Below are 8,958 nucleotides of genomic sequence, written 5' to 3'. Positions count from 1 at the left end.
AATTCCATTTCCATGTTTGTTGGAAACTTGGCTATACTAAGAAAGTTGGAAGGGGGGGAGCGGGGTGAATCAATGTAATGTTGATTTCATCATCATTAACCAATTTTTACTTATCATTAAGCAATTGACTTATCCATTAATTAACAACCAAAACATATGAGCAGCAGATCAAAACCACAATACATGAAAAGATAAACTCAAACCACATAAACAATACAATCATAACATATGAATACCAGGGATTTTAGGTGGAAACCCTTATGGGAGAAAATCCAACGAACGCTTTGTGTTCTTATTCCACTTAATCTTCTTTTACAATATACTGGCACTAACTAGTATGCAAGCACCGACTTGCGAGATATGCACCCACTCGCTTTTTACATCAACTTTTGTAGGCACCCACCTATAGGAGGCTTCAACCTCTCTTTTATTTTGCAAGCTACAACTTGCTAGAAGTATCCACTTCCACTTCTTACAGGCTTGATGCTGTTCATTTTCAGGCTACTCTCTGAAAGAAGACATTAATCCCATGATAAAATAAAAAAATTTACTTTCCTAGTTTTAATGGTCTTTGAATTATGAGTTCTTCCTTTCCTTTGGTTTTGTTTTGTAATTTGTCTTTGGCCCTTTATCTTCTCTGCTCTTCTTACTCTCTATACTTCTCTCTTTCCAGGTAAAATGTCAAATTAGGTCTCACAACAATCCAATCAACTATTGTTCTACATTCCAAAAATCATATTTAAATAACTCAATATCTCTTTGCATTCCAACATAGGGATTTGAAGTGATTTGGTTTCTCTTTCATGCTTCACACCCATTCTTTTCACATTCTTCTCAAATCGTCGTCTTCTACTCAAAGTTGGAAACAAGATTTGCATAAACAAATGCCTAGCAAGGAAATGAATAGTCTTCATGAACGAGGATAAGACACTTGGTAAGTCACGTCTAAAGTGACCTTAATATTACATTGTATATTATCATGTTTTGCAAATCGTCACCTCTTATTCGATGTAGGAATTCAAATAAACTATACACAATTATGCCAATGTAATTTCAAAACTCCAATGTAAATCTTGTGAATCATTTCTTATGCCTTCTTGAAAGACAACAATGGTATATGATATCCTAGTGGTAAAACTGTTTAAAGTAGCCTTAATATCATCATTCATTGCTTGCGCTTTTGATATAATCAACTTTGTGTTCAAAATATAATCCTCTTTCCATTCAATTGATAAAATGCAACTTGAACTGCATTGAATTCAATGCCTTCAAATCTTCTCTAGTGTTACGAAAACAAAATTTGACATATAGCTTAAACTTTTTACATATTAAAATACAATATGGTGTCACAATGCATCATCCAGAATAATAAGAATAAGAAAACAATCAATATCTCACAAAGTAAACCTTAGAAACTGTACAACGAGGTACACGACTGCAAGAACAAACTGACCTAATAAAAATCCATTTAATAACTTTTAACAACCTGGAAGAACTTTGTTGGGTTACCAAAGATATCTGAAAAGATGTCTAGGTGTTTCTCTTCTTTACTAAATCAATTTTTCATATCATTTACCAATTTAGCCACATCTTTACCAGCTTCTACTATGACATACAACCATAAAGATGCCTAGAAATAAGCTTGTCCCAAACCAGATGATGCATAGAGATCCCAATCTTCTTGATGTTCTAACACTTGACCACTTATCTGGTTCAATGTAAATGTTGACTTGATATAAATAATCACATGTCCAGAAATTAGTGCAGAAATTTTAGGCCTTCCTCTAATAGTCCACTTTATATTTAAAACATTGGTTGATTGCTTTGACATTTCCTATATTGTCAACAAGAGTTGATTCAAACAATCTTACCGTACTACTGATCACAATAATAATGATTTATTTGGGAATGAATGTGAAAATGTGCCACCTTTGTATAAGAACCTCTGTCCTCATTTCCCACTGTGCTCAAGGAATGCCAACTCTCCTTATCGCTACTTAGACCCACTGCAAGGCTATTGTTGATGTTCCATCTATGTACACTATGATTGCTCTTATATATATATAATAAAAAATAAATATTTATAATTAATTAAATTAAGTTGCTATTAATTATGAAGGGGCACTTATGTCAAAAGACATGTTCTTTAACCCTTGTGGCCAGTCAACTCCTATAAAGGAGAACCGCCCAAGGACTTGTAAACCATCATCTAAATATTGAATAATAAATATATAAATTTATATGCACATCAATGTGTCTGCGACCACAATATCTTCGTTCTTCCTCACTCACTACGTCTCACCCTCCTCCACTATCTTCCCTGCACGTGTTCTCTGCTGTCACACTACGCGTCCGGATTCATCTACTCCCTACTCTGCGCTATTCCTTGTATGCAACTGGTGTTCTCCACTACTGAACCTCTCGCTGACGTTCGTGCTTACTGTTGTAGCTTATATTGTGATTTAAGCCTTATTTATTAATTTTATCACAATGTGTGGCCTAAAATCATTAAGGGGGTTCAACCTCAATGAAGCCCTTTACATTTTCTACTCTGCAAAGTCTAAAAGTAATAAGGTATTTATTCATTATAATATATCAAAATCACAAAAGGAGCAAATATAAAGGAATTGGCCCATGTGATAACGTTAAATCGCAACATAAATGGAGCCATAACCGGATATATATGTGCATATCAAAACGTGAAAGAAATAAAGAAATGTAGCGGATTTACAAAGGAAATAGGTACCTGAAATATATACATTGTGTTTAAAAGTTCGGCGGGTCCGCTGTATCAAAAGGCCCTTTATACACATGCATACGGGTTCCGCCGATTGCGATTAGCGATGATAGACCCGAAAGGATATATATTATGTTTATAATACCGGCGGGTCCGCAATAACGATATGCCGGACCCGATATTGATTATGCCATGATTTATAGTTCTATTGGGTCCGCGATTACAACATAATGTTTATGACTTATGCCGATTGTGATTGCGATGGCCGGACTAGAAAGCATATATATTACGTTTTATAATTGCGGTCGGTCCATCATATCACTAACATATTATATATATATATATATATATATATATATATATATATATATATATGTATATATATATATATATATATATATATGGAAAGCGCCAATTGCGATATGGGTAAGCTCGACCCGATATTCTATACGCCATATTTTATACTATTATCGTGTTTGCCATATCGCAAATTGTTATGATTGGGTTAATGCACCATTGAAAGCGCCGATTACGATTGCGATAAAGTATGCCTTGATAGTTGTGCAAAGCCCGCATAGAAGCGGAAAAATCATGCTTTATGGTATATTTTCATTATTAATAGAAAAGCGCAGATATGAAAGAATTATGCGTAAGTCCAACATTACAATGGAAAGTGCCGAATGCATTTGTGATTATTGCGATATGTGATGGGAAGCCAACACTGTTGAAAAGGCGAATCTGACTGATTTATTAAACAGAGTTAATTCCTTTCAGTTCCACTTGGTGTGTTTTGTGTTGTTTTCGCTGTGTAAGCGGAACAATCAGTGTTAAAGCCGAATTTGAAGAAAAGGCAATTGGTTGGGTTTCTTGGTGTCTTGGCTAATTAAAATGCATCTGATATATGTGTAAGCCCATGATTACACAAGCCAACACAATTCATTACGGCTAAAGCAAGTTAAACATCATTTAGGGCATTTACAGAGGAACTTGGTAGCTGATTAATAGAGCAAGCCAACGGTTATCGTCCTCTTCTGAATTCAATTATTTTCCTATTATTTCATGTTCTTTGAGGTGTCTTTTAACCTCTGTAAATTCTGTAATAGTTTTTAATTTAGATAGTTAGGCGAACAGTTTAGTAGTTTAACAGTTTCAGAGATCAGCAACTGTTTCACAAATGTATAAAAGGAGGAAATTTTACAGAGAAAGGGTTGGTGGTTCGAATTTTGGAGAACTCGGAGACTAGGCGACTGTATTCCTGATATCATCATTGATTAATGAAAGAATCAGAGGTTTCCATATAGTAATGAAGGAACAGGGCTTTATTTGCTTATGTAGATAAGGTTAAAATTCCCTAAAAGAGTGCTCCTATTCTTGAAGTCCTCACTTCCTTTCTAAATTATAGATAATAGTTTATGTGAAAGATCAACATATTATCTTTAACTTCCCCTTCAAACTTTCTTCATTCATCATTTATATCTAGCAACCAATGGCATTTTGAGATGTTCTGGTCATACATGTATTAAGAGTTAGAGACTAAGTTTTCTAGGTCCTTCATTTGAGAACACAACGAACAATAAGTGACAGTAAGTGTTATCACCCCAAGAAACTCTCCTAGGTTGTATCTCAGAGATGCTTGGGAACATTACAAACTCAACAAAAATGTTGAAAAATGGTGGACGAATGGAAGAAATAATGCATATTCAAGCCAGATAACCACTTCTACTATGCTTAACCCCAGACATGGGTGAACACCTCTAGACTACAAGGCTTTAGACCACCAATTACTCACAGTTTGAGGATTAAGTGGAAATGGAGAATACTGATCACACCAGCAGATGCACAGGACCCTGTGATGGCCAGTTGCAACCAGTAAGAAGGTCTGCAAATCTATTTCCTAATGCACAAACAGGATGACAGCTCTTTGACATTAACATAACAAAAACTTGCATACAAATTCAATGATACAAGCTAGATTCTAACACAGAGGTGGGATGACAGCCCCTCTAATGCTAAAATTCAACAACACATGAATAAATGCATAATAGGCACAGCCTGGAACAAAGAAGAAGTAGAAAGTGAGCAATTAACAGCAAAAGAAGCTTGTATTAGCTGAAAATGAAGATCAGACGCTGCAGGTGTCACAGTAGTTACAGTCTCCAGAAGTTGAACTTTACATCAAGATAACATTCATCAACCCTTAATACATCTTGTTTGTTGGTATATATTGAGTTTGTTTACAAAATTGCTCTGCTATGTTATGCGTGGAGGGGTCATAACTGAACACCAACCACATTTACAATCAGATATGGGTCTCTGCTGCAAACTGTGTGTTTTAATAAACAAAATCGGCTTTTCGGGTACTTTGTTGTACTTCACGAACCTGTGGAATGCCGTGTTTGTCTGCTCAAGGCTGTCCTTCTTGTCCTTCGGGTGTACAATGTGTTGAATGCAGTGGGTGAAGTATCAACTGCGCAGAGTATTTGGTGAGTGATTGCTTCCTTCCTCCTTCATGCACATAGGATAGGCCGAAAACATGGAAATCGCATGGCAAATGAACGAGGGCCTGAGAATGAGTACTAGCTGTTGGATGAAGTGGACGAACCACTGAGATCTCATGGCGGGAGGCGATGGGAAGACGAGGCGCAAGTGATTATAAGCCGTCAGATCTGATAGATTGGACGGTGGAGATCGGATTATGTGGGCTATCGGGAGCAAACAGGAGCAGATGAACGAGGGCCTTTGGATTGCGGGCGACAGATCCAACAACTGACGGACGGTTAACAAGCGCGGGAGATAACGCGCGGGGGTCGTATGGGATGGCGGTAAGCGGTTTCCCCGCACCGATTATGGAGTTGTGGTGGTATTCATACGCACGCATGCGATGCAGTCAGATTGCGACACGTGGCTGGAGGGTCCGGCGGGGAAATTGCTTTCTTGCGGGCTATCGGACATGCGACTTTCGGCGGCGGGAGCAGCGTATGCCATTGGATTGCAAGGCGGAGGATCGAACGACCCAGGTTAATCGCGCACGTGCTTCGGATGATGTGACAGGTGAGGGCCCTAACGGGTTATGTGATTTGCGAAGGCGCGTAATTATACGCGCTTTAAAACCTTAACACCTCGGGCTAAACGAAAAATGGGTTTATACGGGTTTTACAAAGGACTATATAGGAAAATGGAAACAATGGGGTTAAGGAGTTATAAGGGAAGGAGGAAACAGAGGTGGCAGGAGTTATAAGGGAATAAAGCAAATGAAGGGGAAGGATAAAATAAACTGCTGTGAGCTCCTTTGCAACCAAAATCAACACTGCCCAACCTGCCTTTATCCATCAAAAGTTGAAGAACATGGCAGAGCTAACACTGGCTCCTTCTGGGGATGAGATCCTCCCTGTGAAGTCTCAAGAACCTGCAGATCAATGCCTTTCCAATTGAAAACACATCAACCAAAAATTCCTAGTGTCCCATTGGGCATGGAGTCTATTTTGCCTACACAAAACTGATAAAAACAAAATATTTACAATTTTTAAGGTCAAAAGACCTTAAATCACATAAATTTTCAAAAAACGCCTGTTAACTGAGCTATCAAAAAATGCTTCTCCTCCCACACTTTTCAATATGAAGGTGTTGTTCCCTTGAATCTGTGAAATAATAAAAGGGCCTGTCCAGAAAGCATCAAACATCCCATGGTTGCCTTTCTTTTCCTTTAGTGCATCCCATTTCAACACCAAGTCTCCAACTTGAAAATTATCTGTTTTTGCCTTCTTGTCAAAGGCTTCCCTGATATTTTTCTGATGTGCTGCAACCTTTTCAACCTGCTGTTCTCTAATCTAATGCACTTCTGCTAAATCAGTGATCCTCTTTGCCATGTTTTCTTCCTTATTCTGTTATGTTTGAAGGAATTTTTCCACAGGGAGAGTTAGCTGAATTGGGAATACAACTTCAGTACCATATACCAACTTGAAAGGAGAATTCCCTGTGGAATTCTTAATGGTCACTCTGTCTGCCCACAATGCATATTTGAGCTTTGAATCCCAATTCTTTTTATTGTCCTCTAACAACTTAATTATTTTTATCAGGCTTTTATTAGAGGATACTGCCAGACCATTTCCTTGAGGATAATATGAGGTGGAATGAACAAGTTTAATACCCATTGAATCACACATTTCCACCAACTCTTTTGCCTTGAAGGCTGCTGCATTATCTGTGACTAATTTATGTGGACAACCAAATTTGGTAAATATATTTTCAATTAAAAACTTCATGACCACACTGTGATCAGCCTTCCTGGTAGAGACTGCTTCAATCCACTTAGTGAAATAATCAATGTCTACTAATATTCATCTGTGCTAGCCACTGGAATGTGGATTGATTTCTACAATAAAATACAAGCACCACTGCTGAAAAGGTCCCTTTGCATGAATTGGTTTTAGGGGCAGGGACTTCAATTGCTGCTTTCCTTCAAATCTTTGGCACCTGTCACAAGATTTAACAAAAGAAAATACATCAGAAAATAAGGTGGGCCAATAGTACCCAGCTCTGAGAATTTTATGGGCTGTAGTCTTCCAATAATGGTGCCCTCCACACATGCTGGAATGAAACTGCTACATAACTTCTTTTGATTGTTCTTTGTCCAGACACCTCAAAAGCACTCCAGATGGATCCCTCCAGTAGAGCATATTTTCATTAATGAAATATTTAGCTGCCCTAAGCTTTATAGTTTTGGCTTGAATTTGAGTAAATCCTTAAGGGATTTCTGGCTTCAGCAAGAAATTAATTATTGCAGAATACTAATCACAAGAAGCTAGATTCTCGGCCACTGACTGCTTTCTGTCCGGTTCAGTTGCTTCATCTTCTTCTGCCTGACCATTTTTTGCGCTTGTGCACAGGAAATCAATAACCAATGATCTGCAATTTTCTTCAGCGAATAACTTGGCAAGACCCTGACTTCTGACCAGCTTGGTGGGCTTCAATTCTGTATTAAACTCTACCATCTTTGCAATCGATTTAGCCCTTCTTCCATCAGCATCAGGTTGTGTTAAGACATCTTTTATTGCAGTAGAGGGTACATATGCAATTATCTTGGAATGTAGAATATAGACTCTAAAAGCTTTCAAGGATTTGATAAGAGCATATGCTTGTTTTTTAATAATATCATACCTCAGTTCAACATCCCTCAAATTCTTGCTGAAAAATGCTATTGGATGTTCTAAACCTTCTTCATCTGCCTGCAATAAAACTGCTACAATGGTGTCTTCAGAGGCAAATGAGGATACATGGAACTCCTCGCTATAATATGGACTTATTAAAGTGGAAGCCTCCATAATAGTTATTTTAATAGACTCAAATGATTTTCTTGCTGCATCAGTCCATCTAACCTTTTCTCCTTTCTTCAACATAGAGGTTACATGCTTCACCAATTCTGCAAAATTTGGTATAAACCTCCTCACAAAATTAATTTTTCCCAGAAAGGACTGTATATCTTTCTTTGATCTTGGGACAGACAAAGTCTGTATTGCTTTTACGCTTTCTGGGTCAATTCGGACACCTGCAGCAGAAACGACATGTCTTAACAGCTTGCCTTTTTCTAAAGCAAATTGTGATTTTTTGGGATTGATTGAAATTCCAAACCTCCTGCACTTCAAAAACACCTTTTTCAAACGCTGCAAATGACTTTGATGGCTGCTGGAGTATATTGTTATGTCATCAAGGTAGATAAGGACAAATTTATTCTTCTCTCCTACAAATGCTATATCCATAGCTCTCTGAAAGGTGGCTCCAAAATTCATCAGTCCAAAAGGCATCTTGGCATACATAAAAGTGCCCCAAGGAGTGGTAAATGCAGTCTTCTCTTGGTCATCTGAGTGCACAACAATCTGATTAAAACCTGAAAATCCATCTAAGAAAGATATTACTTTGGCTCCTGAGACCTTCTGTAGCAAACGCTCCATCTTGGGTAGAGGATAATTGTCTTTTTTGGAGCATTTGTTTAAATTTCTGAAATCAACACACAGTCTGATTTCTCCACTTTTCTTCCTCACCACCACTAGATTGGCTACCCATTTGGAATATCTAAGAGGAACTATAATCTTGGTAGCCAACAATTTTTTAATTTCTTTTTCAATTAGAGGAAGAAGCATAGGATTTATTGGTCTCAGCTTCTGTTTGAAAGGAATGGTGTCTTTCTCTAGAGGGATTTTATGTTGGATTATCTTCTTATCATA

At 37.6% G+C, this 8,958-nt stretch overlaps 1 pseudogene; it reads right to left on the bottom strand.

The window, feature by feature from the left end:
- Positions 1–1,394: 1,394 nt before the first annotated feature.
- LOC149185409 (uncharacterized) lies at positions 1,395–5,615 on the bottom strand (annotated as a pseudogene).
- Between the last annotated feature and the right edge of the window lie 3,343 nt (positions 5,616–8,958).

The sequence above is a fragment of the Pinus tabuliformis genome, chromosome 3_2 (genome assembly GCF_031772625.1).
Source record: "Pinus tabuliformis cultivar Carrire ecotype Pingquan chromosome 3_2, CPIR1, whole genome shotgun sequence".
NCBI lineage: Eukaryota > Viridiplantae > Streptophyta > Pinopsida > Pinales > Pinaceae > Pinus > Pinus tabuliformis.
This window is presented reverse-complemented; position numbering and strand designations above follow the sequence as displayed.